Genomic DNA, 22,399 nt, shown 5'->3' on the forward strand with positions numbered 1-22,399 from the left:
AGCCACGGAGCACTCACGCAAAGTTTAAGAAAGACTTTTAATTAGCAAATACTGTTTTTCCTATGAAAACAAACAATAATCCACTCAACCATCTTGGTCTCTATTAACACTCATTGCACAAAACTCCACTGCTGAAGAAAAAGCAAATGCACGCTTGTTTAAAAGTTTAAAGGCAGTAAAATATAGCCATGTTAGATGAAACCAAGTTTAAGTCTTTAAATGTGAAACAATGTTTTATATCGGATGACTTTATCTAGGTGTAGGAAAGAATAATGGAGAAATTTACTGGAAGAGCCATGAAAACTACCACAAGATACAATGAATCCAATCATACATCCATGGAAACTGTCAGCTTGTGTCAAGGAAAGAAAATAAATCGTCTGAAAATCACCTGACTAGAATATAACTGAATGTAAAAGAGGCAGCAGAGCCTTCACAATCTATTGCTTGGATCATACCTGAGCGTTGCACACAGCTTGTTGGAATTACCCAGAAAGTATTGAATATATTTTGGTCGGGGTGTTCAGAACTTAGTACAGCGTCCTTCTATTTCACTACTTGGAAGTTTTATTTAGACTGATTTGTTTTAATTTCTTTGGATTTGTGGACGTTTTGGGTTGGTACTGCCATAATCTGCTGCAAATTTCTCATCCCATGAGAAATACTTTTAATGTGGAAAAACTTTGATGTCAGTACTTCTTTCCCCCAAGATAAGGAAGTCTTGTGTGTGTTTATGGTGTAAAGCACTTTGAACTGCCTTGTTGCTAAAATGTGCTACACAAACAAACTTGATTGATTGATTGATTGTTAACGATCTGGATTTATAGCTCTTTGACTTAGTAGAAAACATGTTTCTTTGTTGGACTTTAGTCTTTTTTTTTATCTAATAATGCAAACTGTATAAAGAATTGTGTTATTGATATATATAGAAAACAATGTACTTGGCAAATTTTACTAATTTTACGTTTCAGCTCTTTTATGTTATCTAATATACTTCCAGAGGTTTTACATTTTTTATTGCTGCACTTCAAATCAATTGAAAAATTATCAACAATTGACTGGCCTGGAATTCCTTATCGTTTTAGTTTCATTAACTACTTTAAAATTAACCCTTTCATTTTGTTGTAATTTATCTGCAGCAGAAGCATTCCACCAATAAATCAAAAAGTACAGAATATAAACTGAATTAAAGGTGCGCCGCTGATGGTCATCCTCGGCTCTATAGTAAGATTTTTCTCTTATCAAGCAGCTTGCAGGGCCGCTGTAATGAGACGACGACTCGTAACCTCTGTGATTAATGAGCGACGTCTGCTGCTCTTTGTGTCCAGCAGCTGTTAATTATTTCTTGGCCTCGAATTTGAGGGTTTCCATAGAGCTAAAATTTAGGAAGGCTTAAAGTCAGGAAAGCAGTGACCTTGTGTGCGAGCCGGCATTTACTGCTTCTGCATCGCTGCAGCTCAGGAAAAACTGCAGCCCCCGTCGGCCCCCCTGGGTTGCAGCAGTGCAGTGAAATAGCAGGCTCTTTTTTTTTTTTTTTTTTTTTGCAGACTGCAGCAAGCGCAACATCTGCATTAGAGTCAGCATCGCATTCCGAGCAGCAGTGACGTATTCTCCATTCACGTTCCTCTGATTCTTTGTGCAAAAAAAAAAAAACCCAAAGCAAAACATCAGAGGAACAAGATAGATTCAGCTGTAATTACTGAGTGAGTCTTTGAATTGATGTGCACCTGGTTCATTTGCACTCATTATGTCTGCTTTGTTATCCTGGCAGCATCCGCTTTTCAGGTGCGTTGGTGCTTTTACACGCAGCAAAGCACACACAGCACAACATTTTTATTTTCCTCCCAAAACAAATGAGGCCGAATGATAAATAAGTTATTATGAAACATTTATTACAACCTTTTTACAATTAAATATCTAACATGGAGAAATGTCTTGGCTAATAAGTTTGATATATTCAAAAATTAAATTAAGCTTGGTTACAAAGAAGGATGCACTGGAAAAAAGGAATCTAGCACTATTAAGACGTGCAGACATTTTTTTGACGCTAAAAACAAAAAAAAAAGACTGATGTAGGTTCAGTAAATCGGTGCAGACTTTAATCAACAAAAGCATGCAGAGAGGCTGCTTTCAGTCACAAGATGGCAGCAGAAGAACATGGAACTACAGCTTAGAGTTCAGCGGTTCGGATGCCTTCATCCCAATGTAAATGTTGGTAATAAAAAAAGCCATGCTCTCTCTCTTTCTCTCTCTGTCTGTCTTCAGATTATCCCATTTCCATTTCGAGTTTACAGCCCGGGTCCATTTCCACGTTATGAAAGCCTTTGTTCAGTCTCTGCACCTCGTGACGAGCATTGATCCCAGGGCATCTTATTGCGAAGAATTTCTGCGGCAGTATACTTGCTGATTGCTTCGTTCTCACTCCTCACAACAACCAGCTAAGACACTGCCAGAGAAACACCCACAGCAGCCACAGCCTACCGTCCGTCCACCCGTCTGTCCGCCTGCTTACTCTCAGCAGGAACTTGGCTGGTTTTAGCCGCACAGTTTGACCCCTTCAGTCTGGCACTGCTGACGTTTGCACCCCACTTTCCCGGCTTTTTGGTGTTGGGATGCTTCGCCAGTCACTGGAAGACCTACGGAATGGAAGATGTGGGGAAGGAAAGGATTGAGTATTATTTTGAATGGATGCATTTTCATATCGCATAAAAAATTCAAGTGGGTAGGAAGTCTTCGCTCCCTCCTCAGTAACCCAGAGCTTGTTTCTGAACAGATACTTCACATCCCTCCAGCCTTTTTTCTGCAGCATCACTTGAAGTTTGCATAACTTGGGCAAACACAAACACCCGCGAACTAAGAATAGATCTGTCATGACTCATGATTTTGCAACAAAACCTTGGTCTGGTTTATCTCTCACCTATTTGTGTTCACTTGAGTGAACCCGTTCTGCGTTGATGTACCTCAGGAACAACAACTAAACCCCCCCTCTTCCACTTCCTCCCCACTCCTTGGTATCAGTAGCGTTCGCTCGCTGCAGAGCTATTTTAGGCCGGCTGACCGCTGCTGTCTCCGTGTGGGATCTACTTCTCCGACAGGACAACGGGAATGCTGGAGACCGGCGTTGCAGCTGCTAGCGAATGGAAAAGAGCGACTTCTGATTTGGATTCTTCAGTAGGGTTACATTAATCAACCGTCCACTGCGTGTTTGTGAAATTTATGACACGTTTATGGTTGTGCAACTGGGAATTCCAGAGCTTGATTTGTGCCTGTAGGCGGTGGTTCTTGTCTGATGTAAAATAATGTAAGCGTTTTACTAAAGCGATCTGCAACATTCACTTTTTAAATTTGTTTTTATGAAGAATGAAGAAATCTTCTCCTGTCCGCAGAGAGGCACAGGGACTCCTCTTGACCTCCTCTAATGCCAAACAGCTGCGTCCGCGTCCCTTTGTGTCTTTGTCTGAAGGCCTGATGCCGCCTTCGCCGAGCACATGACGACAGGGATTCCTCCCTGCTCCGGCCTTGATGTAATCCCTAGTACATGGCTGAGGAATGCCAATGAAAATGCAGCGCTGCTGCTCTCTAAATGAATGAAAGGTTGCCTCTCTGCTTCAGTCTGCGGCGTCGGTACGGAGCCTCAGCTCATTAAGAAAAAGGGTTGTGAAGATACGTTTAGAAATGTTATTGTGAGCAACTGAAACTGTCATTTGAGATGATTGCAACAGGTAAATGCATCTCAGCTAATTGACACTGGTTCATTCACAATGTTTTTTTTTAAATAGAGAAGTGTAAAGAAGTGTGTTTGAAAGACAACTCCATCAGAGGTCTCGCTTTGTCCACAACACAACAAAATCTGTTTATTCATTCAGAACGTGTTCAAGGCTACAAAGGTGGAATTTAACGTTTGAGTTTTTAAAATTTTAATTAACTGGGTATGAAAATACCCTTTGACTACTAATTTAATAAGTAATTATTTCTTGATTAAATTAATTAGGTTATGTTACATAAATAGAAGAGGAGTGGATAATCTCAACAATTTAAAATGGATTCCTGATTAAGTCATAGGATTAAATTGTCGTGTTATTTAGTGCGTTTAAATTTAGTTCAAGATAAATTCACTATGTTTCAACACAAAGGACTATTTTGTATTTTATTGTATAGATCAATTATATAGAGTTAGGACAAAAATATTTTTATACTTCTTGCAGATTTGGATTTTAAAACTATTTCATTCAACCATGAAGTTTGTTTCTAGTAGGAAATGAAGTGCGCAACTTTCAAAAAATTATGAAGCGGTGTACATGTAGTATCAGTTTTCAAGAAAAGATTTTATTTAGATGTGAAATAAATGAAATGTCAAATAGCACTTATGCTATCGTCAATAATCAATGGAAAAATCTTTAATGCGTTCAAGCCCTTCCTCTAGTTGCTGACCAGATGACAATGTATCTTTGGCAATGAGGTCATATATAGTTGAGAGACGTCTTTGTCATCAAACTAACATTTCAGGGTGATGACAAAGATCCTTTATTATATTTTTATCAGGACTCTGGTTGTATTCCTCCAAAGCATTTATATTGCTAACAGGGAGAGGAAACATGCTGTTAAAGCTAAAAGCTTTCCTTAACCCTGTAAAAAGTAAAAATTTCTTTTATTAAAGAAAACATCTGACATCCTTTTTTGGATATATAGTAATTAGTTCTTTTCTTCGTTGTTTCATCAAAATATTGCATGATTAACTTATTGCTTAGGAAGTAAAAAGAAAAGTAAGTCATTTGAAAATAATTTAGCATTTTAAATTGAAAAAATAAAATAAATTCTGTCAAGGCTATGAATTGTGGACTTAACTGTGTATAGCTGTAAAAAGACATAACCATACATTTGATGGTTTATCTTGAGAAATATGACAAACATAACATTCATTAATATTTAGAATAATTGTGGGCAATGTACCTCTGGGATTTACTCCCATTTAATCCCATTGAGGATATATTTTATCCTCAAGTAGGATAAAACATATTCTTCTTCTGATGATTATGATTATTTATAACATTTAGAAATGGTTACATTGTTTTCATTTTGTCACCTTCTAAGGTTAGCAGCAGATACTTTGGGGGATCTCTTACCTTGTTTGAGAATATCTCTTTTAATTATGGTGTAAAATAAGTACATATTTAATTTTGTAGTACTTTAATTTGGACGGCCTCTAATAAAATATCATGTACTGAGTTATACTGTTAGTTTGACTCAGGATTTGGCCACAGCTGATGACACTTTAAGTTGGTTTAATTTACTAACGTTAAACCTGTTATTTCCATTTTTTGTGCTAGTGTCATAAAATGGAGTGATGTAGTTTTGCTTGTTTAAAATGGACACGGTATTGTTAATTGTAATTCCTTCTTATGATCACATGGCAAGGAAACGGTTCATCTCAATTATTCAAACATTTTTTTCTGCATAAATATTTTACACATCATGGGGATTTTAAACATGTCGTAAAAATAATCTAATTTTAAAAGTTTTTGTGACTAAAGTGATCAATCTGAGCGTTGGGTTCAGGTAACCTCAGCAGCCTCACTCAGGGCGTCAGCAGCGACACTCTTCAATAAGTCTGTAACTCTGTGACACATCCAACCTACACCCAGCATTTCCTTTCAAGAGCAAAAAGCACGTCTGCACCGACACGAACTAACACTCACAGCCTAACCCAAACCAAGGCTCACCTACACTGGATCCCACTGCTGTCAGGCCTCAGATTGTGTCGGCTAAAAACACGGATCCATCGTGGCAGCCGGTGGCGGCGTGCGTTTCGTTCCTCATCTCCAGCGCCGCTCTGCGCTCCTAGGTTGCACTAGTGTCAGCTCACAGCGCTCGGCAGTCATGCCTCTCTGGCTCGGTCCCTCTGCGCTCACATAATCATCTTATGGCTGACAAAGCTGTTAGTATTTATTGTATAGGGAGGTTTCTGAATGGTAGCGAAGCATTTAATTTAGAAATTAGAGGCTGGAGGCCTTTCAATTCAGCGTAATCAGAAGCAATAAATAATAATTGCTTCTGTGCTTTGAAAAGCGTTTTGTTTGTGAGTAAGCGAGTCATGGGGCAGTGTGACCTCATTAATATGGAAGGTTTTCCTGGTATTATGTTAATAAAGAAAATAATAAAATATTAGCTAATTGCTTTAACTCAAAACAAAAGTACACAAATATTGTGATGGCTGCTAAATTAGCTAACATATTGATTGATTATTTTTGTTATTTCGACTTTTATGCCTGGACTTTAACAACAAAACCCCCTAAACATGTTAGTAATTCTCTAGTGCTTATTAAGGAGAATATTATCTTTTAGTTTCCATTCTGCACTTTAATCAGGAATGCAAGTTTAATTTGTCAGGCTGTTTGGAAGACTCTTAGCTTTTAAAAATAGTTTTAAAACAGTTACCCTAAGATGAGTGATGCATTTCCAAGTACTGAAAATGAATTTTTTTGCGACCAGAAATATTAGCCAGGAGCTGACTTTGTTCTTCTTTTCATAAACTGGTGCAGAAGCCTGGGGGACATTGGAATAACTTTTTTTACGGCTCCCGATCCTTTATCAGAGCAAACATCTAGGACCCTTTTTCAGACCTACAGTAATTATTTATTTTCTACCTCATTTCCTGGAAATTTTGCTGATGAGTTTATTGCTTAGTAGGTTAAAGGAAAATGATTCGTTTTTAATATATTTGCCTTTTTCATTGACAAAATAAAATAAAATATGGCAGTCGAGTACTTTCAAGTTGCCAATTCTGTTCTGTGGAGCAGAAGATTTAGACTCCATGGCGCTGAACGGAAAAGTGTTAGGGGCCTTTTTGCAGCCAGCTGACCTTCAGTTTGCAGCAGCTGGGATAGAGGCATTGCTGTGTAACTCTCTGCTTCAACAGCCGGACACTCAGACATTTCCTCTAACTTCACAAAAAAAGCTACTTTTAGCTGCATGCTGGAAAATTTAAACCATTTGAAACCGAAGTTTAGAAACAATCTTGCCATGCTTTTGTTCTGGTAACCAGTGTGAATAAATCCTGTCTGCTTCCACAGAGAGGAGTGGGTTAATGGTCCAGTCGTCATGGTAGGCTTGTGTGAAACACACGGGTCATAGTGCGCCGGACGGTGAACAGTCACTGAGGGGTTTGTGTATTTTTCAGTTTTCAGACGTTTCAATGTGATTTCTCTGTTGAGTTTATCAATAACATGTGATGAGAGTGACAACGTGGAAAGCCCGTCCAGGTTTTATCAGCGTCTCTGTGTACACTGTAGTGTAATCTCGCAGAAGCGCTGACGACACTTCTCTTTGAGAGTGAGAACGCTCTGAGTGTATCGTCGCTCCTAAGTAGAAGCTGTAGGAAGTCGTCGTCCTCCTCTCGGCTTTGAAGAGGGGATGTTGCTAATTCCACATTTCTCTTGGTTCAGAATCCACACGGATGTTATCATGGCCCTTTGTAATTTGCCCGACTGTCCTGTGCATTCAGCAACCTCTTCCCTAGTTACCAAGACACTTTCACAGCACTGAAAGCTGTCATTTTAAAATTAACCGTTGATATTTAAATAACTCACAGCCTTGATTTAGCCTGTCTGAGGCCTTTGATTCAGCTCTTTTTGACTTCCCTATGCTATAAAATATGAAATGCTCCACAATTAACTGGCTCTGTATACAGCAAATGTGAACCATGTTATCGAAATAAGTTCTAGCATTAAAGTCAGAAGCGATTATTCACACTCACCAGGGAATAAGGCGGTGGCGGCGGCGCAGCTCCTCCATCCACCCAAATGTGCAGGGCGCTGCAGGGTCACTTCACACAAGGTTCCAGTTGACCACCAGCCTCTTCTCTTTCTCTGTGCCTCCTCTCTCTCTCTCTCTTTCTGTGTGTGCTTCACCCAGACAGCACAACAAGTCAAGGCATGTTCCAACACGCCACCAGCGGTCGAACCCGGTTCATGAGCCTAGACCACAGAAGGGGAGGAGCGGAGGATCAGAGAAGGGGGAAGCCCAGAAAGAACCCAGCGTGACTCAGCCTCCTCAGTTAGCTTAGCTTTCACTTTGAGACACTTCAGCAGATGATGGGGTTACTGCTCCAGCTGATGACGTGACACGGCTTTAATACGCTGGCCTGGCTTGTCTTATTATATTAATAGAAAGGGAAAAAACTCGTGTTTGCCTACCCTGTTTTTGGAACAGGGTAGCTCTTAAGTTGTTGTTGACAATGTGGATTTTTTACTGGTTTTAGAAAGTTGTAGTTTCAAAATGGCTCAAATTTCTCATGCTGTTTCTGTGGTTTTAAGGGATTTTAATGAGACGGCAAAGGAGTGTTTTACAGCAGAGTGACTCTACACTGCCCTTACCCCCCTGTGGCTGAGCACTGCTAGTGAGCTGGCTGAAAAAAAGGCTAAAATATGAATCCTCATTTAGTTATCTGTAAAACAGTTTCATGTCTGTTTCATCAAGCAGACACGTTTAGGCTTGTCACAATAATGTTGTTTTAAGACCTTTTTCAATTTATATATTGGTGATGGCATAATAATACATGTTCTCCCTTTCACAGACCAATAAATAAAAATTTTGTGAAGAACACCTAGCACTGGAACCGCAAGATATTTTAAATAAACACAACCAAAAACAACGAACAAAATAAATATAAAAAGTGCACACTACACCAAAACCATTAATAAATCCAGCCATGAAGTCTCTGTAAACAAAATTGCCCTTCAAAAATTATTAATCATCAGAATGGAAATTATCGAGCCCGTTTTAATTTGTCGTGGGACGAATTGATTAATTGCTTATTGCGCCAGACTTAGCCGTGACTGTCTCTAAACTCGGATCACAAAAAGAGTGTAATTTATTTTAAATATGCCCAGGGGTGTGAATAATATTCAGCTTACCTGTAGATAAGTTCATTATTAAGTCAACTTTAGATATTTTTATTGCACACAGAGATCTTAAATGTAACTTTCAGACACTCTGACTCCGAATACAAGCTTTTCGTTCTTGCTTGTTATAAAGAGCACAAGTGTAAAACAATGTAATGCTCTGCACAAAAAAGCTAATAAAACAACTTTTTTATTTTTCAGCATGAATCTAATTATCAAAATAGTGATAAGTATTATTGACGACATCAATAAAACTGCAATAATATTATTATAACTTTGGCAACTATAGGAGTCTTCTCTCTGTTAGGTCTTGTTGCACTTTGACAATTTTTTGCACCAAAAGTCACAATAAAACTGCGGTATTTTTACTGAGGGTTATCGTCCCATGAAAATGTCACACCGCCGCCAATATCCGATACTCGGCACCAAAATCTCACTCCTCGTTGGTTGAAGCTGAATAACATGAAGCGCATTACACATAAAACGCAAAATCTGACAGATCATCAGTTTACTTTCAGTTCTGTCTGCGGTGGTTCGGGTTTTATCTGCACCAGAAGCTGTAACTGGGCACTAGCACAGCATACTAATGAAAGCTGCTGATTCATCAGATCATATTATACAGTAGGTCACATCAATTACAGATGAAGCCCATCAGCATGAATTATAAAACCAAAAATCAGAGGGAATGCATCAGCAAAGATTTGGAATCCATGTGAAATATTAATGCTTCCTTAGCGACATTTGATGTGTGATCTGAACTTAAAAGCAATTCGTTAACGTAGCGACGAACGGATCAGGGAGGCGAGTTTGTTTGCATCGCGCTCTGCTTAGCCGCTCACACGGTGAACCACCCTAAATGTGCCAGGTCATCAGTATCCATGAGTGCTAATTACGTTGAGTAGCCGGGTTTTTTATCTGGAGGAGGGGGTGATGCCAGTTCATCACTGCTGTTAGTGGAAGTTGATCACTAGGCAGATTCTGGCTTCAGCAGCAGAAACCAGCTCAGCAAAACTCACCTGCTACAATATGGCCCGAGTTTGGCTACCTGAGCGTCTCCTAAGAGTGGCGTGCTGCACATCAGCGGCGTCGCCTTCCGCTGCGGCCCGTCAACAAGGCCGATGACCTCATCAATGAGAGAGCAAAGTCACTTGGATGCCACACTCGCAGAGCTGTGAGCTGTGCCTGGAGCTTCGTCTTTGTCCCGCTGCGGACGACCAGACAGGAACTCTGTGAAGAGAGCAGGAGAGGGGGAAATTGCCTGGATGTGGTGGTGTTAATTCACTGACAGCCATGATGCAGCACTGTATTTCCCGGGGTGTTTTTTTTTTTTTTAGTGTGTGAAAGTGCAAACTGACTTTTTTTAAATTTATGCAAGAATTTATCTTCCATTTACACAAGAGTGAAATATGGACGTCCACTGAGCGAGGCCACTCAGAGGAAATTATTTTCTGTTGTGCAAAAGTCAAATCCATGCATAAAACCTGAATTTATTGCCTGTCTTACCTGGGACTGCAGTGAGGCCTCACTTTTATTTCTGTCAGTCAGAGTTGTTGGTGAAGGGGTGGGATGGGGGGGGCGTGCAGAGGAACCCCTAGCCCAGCAAGTTCAAAGCTTGCTGCATTGATTACATCATCGGAACAGGAGTGCTGGAATGGGACAATGCACCATCGGGGGTGAGGAAGGAGGGAGGGGGGGAGCAGTTGAGGGTGGTGGTGGGGGGGGATTCATCTGTTTCTGTTCTGTCTCTAAACTCGGAAACAGTCGTGTCACGTGAGAAGAGGACTCTGACGAGTAAATGATAGAGTTGTGAGGTGGTGTGCATCTAAATATTCCTACATCTGTGTATGTGTGTGTGTGTGTGTGTGTGTGTGCGTGTGTGTGTGTGCGTGTGTGTGTGTGCGTGAGCGCGCTGCTGTGGGCCAGCACTGCAGGAGTACAGCTGCTGCAGGACACTGCAGGATCAGTGTTCTGCTGCCTCCTCACTGGCTCTTCCTCTCTTCTCTCTGTTCTCTGTCAGGCAATTTGCTCAAGGAGGATGGTGAAAGCATGTGCTGCATACTTTTCAGCAAGGGGGGGGTGTGAAGCAGAGGAGAGAGAGGAGGCCGGGGGGGGAATCACTGAGGTGCAAAGCATGCCAGTGAGGCGCTTTGTTGGCCAACTGTACCTACAAGCAAGATTACAGTAGGAGAAACTGGAGAGCAGGAGAAAAGGAGGCGGAGGGAAGGAGAGGAGAGGAGACGGGTTGGGAGGTGGGAGGCAGGGCAAGAACAGAGGTGCAAGAAACATCAGGTGAGTGCGGCAGTTTCCTGTGCCGGCAGTGCAGCATTCAGCCCAGTGAGCCAGCGTGCAGGAGAACTGCAGATGTTCCTGTTTAATGTGTCGCTCACAGTTCTTCTACAGAGAGCCGTCTCAACGCCACGTCGTCTTAGCACCGTTACCTAAAGTGAACTCACTGCTGACCCAAACCCGGCTGCTCTCAAAACTTGTATTTTACACCGACTCACATTTTGAACATGCACCACCTCTATAAACTTTTTTTTTTTAATCTTGTTTTTAAAAGCTCTTAAAGTTTGGTATAGAACGAGTAACATTGACTTTTGAATTGTGACAAACTGCTGCAGTGAAATTATGGACTATAAGAGTATTTGTGCATCCAGAAGCATCACTGTTTCTCTTCATCAGTGTGAAGTCTGTAAAAAGCATCCTCATATAGGACATCTGAGGAGTCATATTAGCACAACTTCAAGACTGCACCACAGCTTCCCTGTCCCACACAGGCCACTGTGGCCTCATTTTCATTTTCCCACTCACTACCTATAGACTCAGTCATTGTTGCAGATCTTCCTTACACACTTCAAGCATTTTAATCACAGTAAACTCACTGTGTTAAATGTAAACACAAAGCTAGCAGCAGGCAGAAGAAAAAAAAAATCAGCAAAGTCAGCAAAGATGGAAGTCTCTCCACTAGAGAAGAGGAACTCTTTGCATCCCGGTTAAGTTTTCAGTGCCCTTGTGAGAAATGGAGTCCTGTCGAGTGGCCGCTATCTGACACGCCGGCCGCTATTTCCAGCCTGTACTATGTGTTAAACATGGATGAGGGAGCAGTGGAGCCTGACTGCTAGCCAAGGGGTTCTGTCTGTCTGGCCGCTACCTGCAAGTGATGAGGCAGAAGCAGCCTGGAGCTTCTGCACTGCAGGCATGCACATCACAGGCACACCTCAACTCATCTAGTATAAATCCGAGGAATATGCCATTCTTTAGAAACAGGTCAGTAGCTAAAGCAGATGAGCATGCGAGATAAAGCGGACTAGAGGAGGATGGGATATTTACCTACAGAAGAGTAAGGCACCGCATCACAGCGAAGGAGGAGAGGACGAAAACTTCTCTTCACTCTGCGAGCCTCCTGGTCACTGGTGATGTGCTTTCATGGCGCGGCAAAGTTGACTGCAGCACTGCCTCCTGAACAGAATGACATTGTTTGCACTCTCTCTCCCGTTACTCCTCCTCCTTTCTCCGGTGCACGCTTGTTCCCCCCCTCCTCTTCTTTGCACGCTCACTGGCAGCACAAACTGCACAGCTCAGCAGTGTTCCCCCACTGCCGCAGCAGATCCTGCATGAGCTCTGCGTATCTGAGAGGGATGGGACTTTTAAAGGGGAACGCAACCTCCAGGGTCAGTCGGTGTTGCACATCCTCTCCTCCCCTCTCTCCACATTCCTCAGCATCCTTCCTTCTCATCCTCTATCCTCCCCCATGCCCCCCCCCCTTCTTCCCAGAAGAATCATCGGTGTAAAGGACTCCTCTGAACAGAGAGACCCCCCTCTGTGCAAACATAACTCACCATCCACTCATACTCATGTTAACACCAGTAGCTTTTCCTCATATACACATCCTGTTTCTTCTGTTTATTATCATTATTACTAATCATTTTCTAAAAGGTATGGAAATGTGTAATTTATTTAAAAATTAAAATATTCAATAAAGTAAAAAAAACAACAACTGAGTGGTATGAAAGTTTTCATGCCTTAGAAGTCTTAAATTTCCTTTTAAAAATTCTTGCGAGGATAGATGTTTCCCAACTCTTCACATGCGGTTTGCAATATTAGAAAATGTGACATTACCCATATTAATTTATTTTGCTCTTAAGGGGCGACGAAGTATATAAATGACATAAATTGATGTCACAATCGCAGACATGCAACCCTGCAAACTGTCTCCTAAAGTCCTGTTTCAAGTTTAATTGTTCTCTGAGGTACAGTACGAAATTCCCCTCAGTGGAGCAAAATGTCCTTAATCTGCAACTACCTACCTTTCATTACCCATGATGCAATGTTCTACTGGTGCCATTCTGCAGTGCGCTAGAAACAGAAAAATCTTGACCAACTGAATTTGTCTCGTATATATTACAGTGAGGGTGAGATCATCCATCATTTAGTCAGGCTTTAAGCGTCACTTTCTTTTTCCCCCCCGATGATGTTTTTCTATAAAAAAAAATTCTTTTTTTTTTTACAGGTTCAATTCCCAGCTTTCAAGTGATGATATTTGGACACCGTGCTGATAATGGTGTCTCCATTAGAAATCCTCTGTGTTTTACCCATTAGCGTCTTGGCTATTTTCCTGCAGCAGTGCAGTGCTCTCCTCTTCTCACTGCAGGAGTCTTTCTTTTTTTTTTTTTTCTCCATGGCTTCGTAGCGCCTTGGCCCTCAGGTAAATGCCGTGAGGCTCAATTTACTGGAAATAAAAAATAATGGCTTCATTTATCTCAAGTTAACCCTGATTCCATCTAGTCTAGGTTTATGCTCATCTCTTTCCAGCTCATTAGAGTTTGTATATTATGCGAAGGCTTTTCCCCCAATTAGCTTGCAGCTTCACTCTTGTGAGATGCAGCATTGGTGGTGCAGATTATTGAATCAGCATAAGTCCCGCAATGTATTGTTGGAGATTCAGCTGTGTGAGGCTTTTCATATCAATAAATGCTCATATGAGTATTATGAACAGTTATTGAGCTGTGATGTTATGAAAAATGTGACAATTTTGGATTATGATTATGTGCAAATTCATCATCTATCAATATGATCTTGTTTTTTTTTTAAAAACTATATTAGAAATATTAAAAATGTTAACTGCATGCTCCAGTAGAGTAGTGCTAGTAGCGTTAATATTATTATTTTGATAGTTATTATTATAGTTATTATTGTGGTTATAGTAGTCACAGTAATAGTAGGACCAGCAGTAGATTTAGAGTTTACTTTAAGTTAGTCATTCTTGAATATTGATAGAAAATGCCTTATTCCACAGGCAGATTATTTCACTTATAACAAGACATTTTTGCCATGTTATAAGTACTATTGTTTAATCAAATTATTTGAACTAGAAACTAGGAGCTAGTTCACATAACTCCTTGGAAACCTTGGTAAATGTCTGCATGGCAACCATTAAAGCTGAGAGCTGTTTCCTCCATGTCATGCAGTCAAGCTGATCAGCTGCTGCTGCTGCAGTCTTGCAGCTCCCATGCTCTCCTCTGCACTCTGTGACCCATCACATCCCTCCCATAGCCCAAACTGCGCTCGGTAATGACATCCCTTGTAATGAATAAGCCATGAGGAAGGGCCCTTTTACACATCCTATTAGATTACCTGGCTGTTCTTTACCTGGCTAATCTCACTTCAACACCTCTGGTTCTTTTTGACTTAATGTTACCCATTGTTAGCACACAAGAGGCTGCAATGACTTGGAATAAGTGATAAGGATCATAGATCATAGGGAACAGAGTCTTCTATGTGCATTTATACAGTCATATTCAATCTTGGAGCAGGTATTAAACACAATTTTTACTGAGCCCACATTTCTGTATTAAATGTTTTTTATTTTATTGTTCTGAAACAAATAATCGGGATTAACCTTTGCATTATTTGGTAAATTTGTAGACTTTAATGCAAAGTTGGCACTTTTAGTGGACTTTTATTGCAACTTTTAGAGCAATTTTGCATTAAAAATGTCATTATTTACCAAATGACACTTTACATCAGTTATAGACATTCATGAAGACGCCTTCATGATCATGACAGGTGTTATGTCATGTATATGAGAGTGTCATGTAAGTCTTATGCACACCCCTTCAAATAAAGTGTTACCTTTTGAACCTTTTAGTGTGTGAACAATATTGTATTAAAAGGCCTAAGTGGTCAAAGGAAAAATCTGCAGAACGTGCCAATTTTTTAATTTAATTAATCATCATAATAATTGATATAATAATCGATTACTAAAATAATCAATAGTTGCAACCATAGTGTCATGTCCTAGTATTACGCTGTGTTTAATTATTATACATCATCATGTTTACAGAAATAATGGCTTGAAAACATCAGTCTGGGTTTAATTAATCTAACTATTGCATGGTTTCCCCCAGTGTTTTATAAGCCTGGCGGGCCTCCAGGCTTTACTTGTGCCCCTACCAGACTTAGCATTGCTTATTTATTAAAATTTCTTTTAATATTTGCATTTTTTTAAAGACTTTATAGTTTGTGTTTAGATATTTATTTTCAAATCTTATAATAACATGTGATTATCAAGTGATATTTTCAAATTGTCGGTCAACTTTAAGCATTTTGTAACTCAAAAACACGACGGGTCGCTGGATGAATGGCTGCCGAGCGCCACAACCGCCGGGCTTGGCAAGTTTTCTGTGGGAAACTTTTTATTGGGTGGTGAGTTGAGTTACTGAAATGAATGAACTTTTCTGACATGAAAACATTTTTTGAGCACGGCCGTGTCCGATCCTCTTTCACATAATCTGAATAAACGCTTATAGACCTAACTAATGAGGAAGGCTCAAGCAGGGCGCAGCATAAAGGCACCTGGTGTTGTGGCATGAACTGTGACAGGATCCATTTGAGGAAGTAAAGGTTATCTGTCATGTCCGGACCTTCTTGACACATACAGATAATGGAGTTAAGCCCAACCATTGGCTGGTGAGTTAGTGTGCGTTCCTTTTTCCTCTCTCTCAGTGTTTCTCTCCTTTTTTTTTGTGATTCGCAGCTCATTGCTCAGCTCTATTGATCTGTCCGGAAAAGATAATAGACACATTGATCCACAAGCTCAGCAGCTTGCTTGGTTTACACATCAGTTCGGACTAATTCTCAATAGTCCTCAGTCAAGATGAAAATTGCTTTGACTGACAATTGACTACTTGGTCTTGAAAACCGTGGATTTAAAAGTTGTTTTGGGAAGATATTCAGTTTCTTCCTGACATTTTTTGTCAAAGTAAAGAAATAATTGTTCTGCAAATTTTTTTGGAAATCTTGTCAATGAAAATAAAATATGATGAGTAAAAACAAAGTCCCACAAAAGGTTACAATATTAGACAATACAATCGGTTAGAAATATTTAAGAAATATAAATACTGAATTGAAATACTTCAAAGTAATTTCTGAACAGTCACAAAAAGCATTAGAAGGTAAGACGATGTGAGATTAGCTCTTGTATGTCCTCTCAGCAATGAAACGAGCCCAGAGATTTTGATGAAGCTTTTTTATTTGCTAGAAAGCTGTACAAATCCTACTTAATATGAAAATCAGATCGCAGTTTGATTCCCGATGGTGAGAGCCATGACACATCCTTCTCTGTTTACTGTCTTAAAAACCACAAAATCTTACAAATAAAATGCCGAGAGGGCATTACAATATTCATTAACGTGAATACATTTTAAGTTAAAGAAGGAAAGAGCAAATTGTGAAATAAATTCAGAATTTCAGTAACTAATTAGGCTAATTATTTACTAATTAGAACTCGTCCCAAAGCTTTTCCAGACGCTGTTTTTACAGTTGCACCTAAAAACCTTCAACCCTCATTACTGCAGATTAGGTTTATTGCTAAAACGTTTATTTGCTCAGATAACCACAATTAACGATTTGAACAGGATACATTTAAATAGGTAAATATAACAGGGACTTCATGAGTTTTATACAAGTTAAACACTGAATCCTTCTTTTATTTACTTCTACAGTCTCAACAACTGCTACTTTGTGTATTTTGACAATAAGCCTAATTTTAATATAACTGTGTAACTGTGACTGTTTCCCAATTTGCCGTCTAAAACTCTGTCACACATTTTCAACACAATGCATCCAGAAAGTATTTGTAGCACTTCACTTTTTCCACATTTTGTTATGTTGCAGAATTATTCCAAACTTTATTAAATTGATGCATTTCCTTAAATTTCTACACATGAACACCCCATTTTTCGTGTGTAGAAATTTCAGGAAAGATATTAATTTCACACATTTAGGATTAACATAAGAAAATGTGGGGATAAAACTTTCATAAATGTGCTAATTGTTCACCTACACTTTTATTTATGTTATTTCAGTGACGGTGTGAGTTCAGATAACTCTTGTATTATTTTGTCATTTGTTATCTTACGCAGTTAGCACAATTTACCTCTAGTTGGACTGGATGATGGGATTCTTACTTTGCAGATGAAGATCTCTATTTCTCTGGACCAATACTTCTTTGCTGACCCATTTTTATAAAAAAAAAACAAAAAAACAAACAAACAGATTGCTCACAGATTGTGAAGTGGAGCCGTAACAACAAACCAAACCAGCTCTCTTTTGCTGCCAGAGGAAAGACTGCACACACACACAAACACACACTCAGATTTTTACCTGCATGGAGAATCCCAGATATTTTTTTTACATTTCTCGTTTTGATTTCTTCAGAGTGACATTAAGCGTCCTGCTGTGAAGACACAAACGATACGAAGTGTGGCGTATCTTTGGGGTCTCCTTCGGCGTGAGATGGATGACGGTGAAGGAGCGGTGATGGAGAACGTCTGACAGCTGGCAGCTCTGTTGTAGTGAGTGAGCAGATGCTCTGTCAGCCGGCCCGCTTCTACAGCAACGCCGAACACACGCATCAGTCATAACACATCTCTGTGGATGTGGATCGAGCCATCACAGAACTTCAGTTACATTTTTCAAGCACCCCTTCAGTCAATTTTTTAAGACTAAAACTATGATGCAGCCATAAAAGTTTTATGTTGTCTGTATTTACCCCCGCCAACTCTTTACATACTTGATATTAACTGGCATACATGTTTCTGCTGCAGTCCACCAGCGCCTAATTAAAAGAAACAAAGTAACTTTTAATAGAAAACCTTGGAGCCAGCTCTTTATTCTGTTATTTGTGTACTGCAAAGCTGCCAATCTGCTTATTTTAATCCTTTTTTTTACTGCTGCATTGTGTCCAGGTTGCTTCTTGGAGGAGTGCCGCATATCCTCGACAGCAGCTCCGTGTCATTTGCAGAAGTGCGCTGACTCCTGGCCTACATTCACCGCTGCCGTCATGCTACAGTCAGAAACGAGTCGAGCACGCAGGGGCAAAGACAGATAATGCAACGTCTCCTCCAGAGGTGCTTTTTCAACGTCTGTGTCTTTCTGTGAAGGTATTCAGCTGCTGCAGTGTCTCTACAGGGGGAGTCCTGACTCATGCACTGCTTCCGATTAAAAAAATAAAACACGCTCTACCTCTGAAAGGGCTGAAAGCAGCTGTACACGGGTAGAGCTGATTTACAAAGAGAGAGTAAAAATGATGAAAACTTTGCTTTTTTGGAGCCTTTCATCAAATTTGATAACTGTGTACAGTGCTAAAAGACAGAGCTCCTCTTACAAATTTCTGTTTTTGATTTTTAGTCACTAATTTTAAAACCAGTCAGGAATATTTTGAGCATTTACAAAATGCGTTTTTCAAACACCACCACACAAAAGTGTGTATTCTATTATATCTGCTGTAAAACTAATATGCATTTTATTAAAGAAAAAAAAAAGCACTTCAAACATGTTAATGTTGCTGATCCAGGATCTGGAAGATTTGCTCTCTACCAGAAAATCCTGAGGGAAAATGTCCAGCCACCAGTTTGTGATGTTGAGCTCAGGCACACTGGGGTTGAGCAGCATAACAATCATTCGAATCTGTCCAGCAAGACCACCTCTGTCTGAACTGGCTGTTCAGACTCAGAAACCCTCCTGTGTGGCTGAATTAGAGCAGTTCTGCAAAGAAATGTTGGCCAAAATTTCTAAAAAGTGATTAAAAAAACTCACGACTTCTTACTACCAAAGTTTGATGGCATTTGCCAAGAGTCAGGGAGGAAACTACTTTCTCACATGAGGTCATTTGGACAGCTTTTTTTCTCTCCCTCTAAATAAATTAAATTATTATTTGGAATCTGCCTTTTGTTTTCACTTTGCTTATTTCTGTTTCACATTAAAATTGTTTAATGATCTGAAACTTTTAAAGGAGCAAACTGTTTGAGTCAAACTAAAAAAAAGTGTGGTTTTTGATTTGTAAGTCATGGTGCAGTTGGTAGCACTGTTGTTACCTTGCAGCAAAAAGGTCCTGGGTTTGAATCCTGGGTTTTGGGTTTTTCTGCGTGGAGTTTGCAGGTTCTCCCTGAGCATTTACGGCTTCTCTCCAGGTACTCTGACTTTCTCTCACAGTCCAAAAACATGATCAGGTTTACTGGTTTCTCAAACTTGTCCTTTGGCATGTGCATGTTTGGCATGTGCACGGCTAATGCAACTCCTAAAAAAGGATGATGTATACATTGCCTTGTGTTTTATAAAAATTGTCTGTAGTTAAAACGGAAATAACTAGGATCGCTTAGTCCATAGGCTCAAATAGGAATACTTCACACGAGGATTGCAAACTTACACCCACAGAGACGCACTAGAAAGGATTTCTGGCCAGAGAACACTGTACATACCGTGAGGTTTAAATAAACATCTCATCATGTGAGCTGTTTTGTACTGAGGAGACTGTGTGGCCCATGCTGTGTTTTAAAAATTCAGTAGAACAGAGGGAGGAATACAATTTTTTTTTTCTCATATTAAGTCTTTTTTTTTTTCTTTATTAATTTTCCCGTAAGAAAAATATGTAATTTTACAAGACTAAATGTCAAGTGAAATAATAATGCATTGAGAACATTATATTATTTAGCCAAGCATTAAAAAAATAATCATAAACAGGCTCTTCATAACTAAATTAGTCAAGACAATGCAGCATTTGATACAGCAAATACATAATACCCAACAGAGAGGTACCAGGAAATTGGCTGGTCAACGGAAATGACTGATTTTCAGCTTAGGTTTTAATTTTTTTATTTTTTGCTTAGTGACGGCCAGTGGGTCAGAACCTCTTTTTTTTTTTTTTCTTTTTTTTTTAATCGGTGAATGCGCCACATCTAAGTGCTACAAGGTCATGCTAACACCACCCTTTTGCATGGATGTGGTTAGCTACGCACATCAAAACTGGGTTTGGAAAACATTTAATAAGCTTTCTAAAAAGCCTCCACAAAAGCCCTGACCTCAGCACCAGCCGGAGCCCTAAGCCTTTTAAGGGCTGCAAAAAGCATCTGGTTTCGTTCAAACTTGTGAGGACAAAACCAAATATTAGCAGGAGTCGAAGTATATATGTTTGAGATTGTGTGGATAATTAGTGTGGGCAGCAGGAACTTGTGCACCAAACTGCTTCAAACACGTGCTGAATGTGTATTATCAGTCTACCCGGGACCGAGAAAGAATGACTCAAAAAAAATTCTGGAAATTTCCAAAGTAGCATTCCCCCATGGTGCGTGTGTTTAACCCTGCAGGTTTGAGGATGACCAATGGACTGGTCGACATCAACCAGCAGAAACGGTTCATTTTACCGCTGTGACATTATTCAAAGCATTAGGCTAGATTCGAATTAAAAGCCTTACCTTGTCACTGTAAAGACTGTTAAATGTGAGACAGTTCTGATCCGTTAGCGTGTGTGTACAGAAAGACTGCTTTGCACATGGCCCAGTGAGGCACCTCGTCCACCTGGGAGCCATCCCGGTTGGATGAGGTGTGCTTGTTCCACTGCTGATTGCCTCGCCGTGTTACAGCAGCAATGCACCATTCAAGTATGCGGGCAACTTGACAAATGAGCAGCGATCTGAGCAGTGGGGGGATGCTTGTACTGCACCACATCCTGTCCCGTCCACATCCCCCTGCCCTGCAGTGCTTCACCTCCCTTAACAGATGCGCTTTTTACTCCGAACCGGCAAAAATACCAATAAAAGTCACATAGGAGGAATACGTGTTCGCTGCACGCCTGCTGGCACATGTAGAGAGAGGGAAGGAAGCTGCAGTGCAATTTCATTTTTATGTATTTATTTTTGTAAAATATTACTTGTTTTTGCACGTTTCAGATTCATTGTATTGTGGAATTAATTATGTTGTTAAATATTCAAATTATATTCATGTTTAGGTATTTTAAATCATGGTGAAATAATAATAATAATAATAATAATAATAATAAAGTCTGGCTTTCAGTAGTATGGACATCCCTGTAAAAAAAAAACACACACTTTAGAATAATTAGTTTTTTCATCTTTAACATGATATTTATTCTGTACAATATAAATGAAAAAACAACAACAACAAAACAAATCTGTTTGTAGGAACGATATATTAAAAAAAACAAAAAACATTTTGAATTAATTTCAGCATTCAGTGTTCACACCTGCCATCAACTATGGTGAATATGATCAACCTGAAATAAAATCCAACTGTCCCAGTAGAATTTTCCTCATATTTGTTCTCGTTTATCCTTTAGCTAGAGCTTTAGTTTGCAGCTCAAAATGATAACTTTGTACAAAGGTACAGTTGAAACCAGATGTTGTACTCTATAAAGTAACACACCCTTTTCCCCTTTAGTCAGGCAGATTTTTATCTGCAAAATGAGAAAATGTATTTTTGACTTCCTGATATCTTGTGACGCTGATTCAAAATGTCGTCATATTGTTCTTTCCACTTTTTGCCATTTACTTTGAGATGTACTCCGTCCTGCAGCAAAACAGCCCCACAACATAACACTGCCACCACCGTAATTCACAGTAATGGTGGTTTCTTTGGCTTGCAAGCTTCTGCCTTTTTTCCTGCAAATGTGAGTGCGTCTGTAAATTGTGTCTTTTTAGTGCAAGTTGCTTTTGGAATACTGGACTTTTTTCTCTCTGGGTGGCCTTTTAGCCAATGTCAATAAAGGATTTGTTCTCTCACCATGTTTTGCTTCTGTTCTGGGGTCGACTCACAAATTTTCACAAAACTCATTCATGTCTGGGACACAAAACCTGTCTTCTTGAAAGACACGATGGCTGGATATTCCCACTGTGTTTCTACTTTAGTATCATCATCTGAGCTCTCCCTTTTTTTGTTGATTTGAAAGATAGTAATCTTGATGTCTGTTAATTTGAAGAAGGTAACATTTTTCAAAATTTCTGTCTCTTCAGGCATGTTTTGCACAGGAACAGTACTCATATCCAACAACAACTTATGCTCTGGGATTACTGTCTTCACTGAGGTCAGTGGCCAACGTGTGTGAAATTGCGAGCAGCCTGAAATACAAGTAAGTTTCGACTGACTGCAAAGCTGCTTTGTGCAGAATATTTGTCACTTTGAAGGGGACAAAAGTTTTAAAATGA

General features: G+C 39.7%; 1 protein-coding gene and 1 long non-coding RNA gene across 3 annotated transcripts in view; one reads left to right on the forward strand and one right to left on the reverse strand.

The window, feature by feature from the left end:
• The window catches only part of spsb1 (splA/ryanodine receptor domain and SOCS box containing 1), a 36,504-nt gene that overhangs the window by 1,774 nt on the left and 12,331 nt on the right, over window positions 1-22,399 (forward strand). The window contains exons 2-4 of one of the 2 annotated variants that reach the window (XM_017305917.2): window positions 17,619-17,755; window positions 18,149-18,310; window positions 22,208-22,323. The gene's annotated coding sequence lies outside the window, so the exon portion shown is untranslated. The remainder of the gene's footprint in view (window positions 1-17,618; window positions 17,756-18,148; window positions 18,311-22,207; window positions 22,324-22,399) is intronic. The other variant, XM_081608952.1, reaches the window with a different exon arrangement.
• On the reverse strand, window positions 1,872-10,048 carry LOC103467193 (uncharacterized). Its single transcript, XR_014088191.1, has 3 exons — window positions 9,917-10,048; window positions 7,754-7,973; window positions 1,872-2,636 (listed from the first exon to the last, which is right to left on the reverse strand). It is a non-coding gene; the product is annotated as an uncharacterized LOC103467193 (long non-coding RNA).

This window comes from Poecilia reticulata, chromosome 7, assembly GCF_904066995.2.
Source record: "Poecilia reticulata chromosome 7, P_reticulata-male-v2, whole genome shotgun sequence".
NCBI lineage: Eukaryota > Metazoa > Chordata > Actinopteri > Cyprinodontiformes > Poeciliidae > Poecilia > Poecilia reticulata.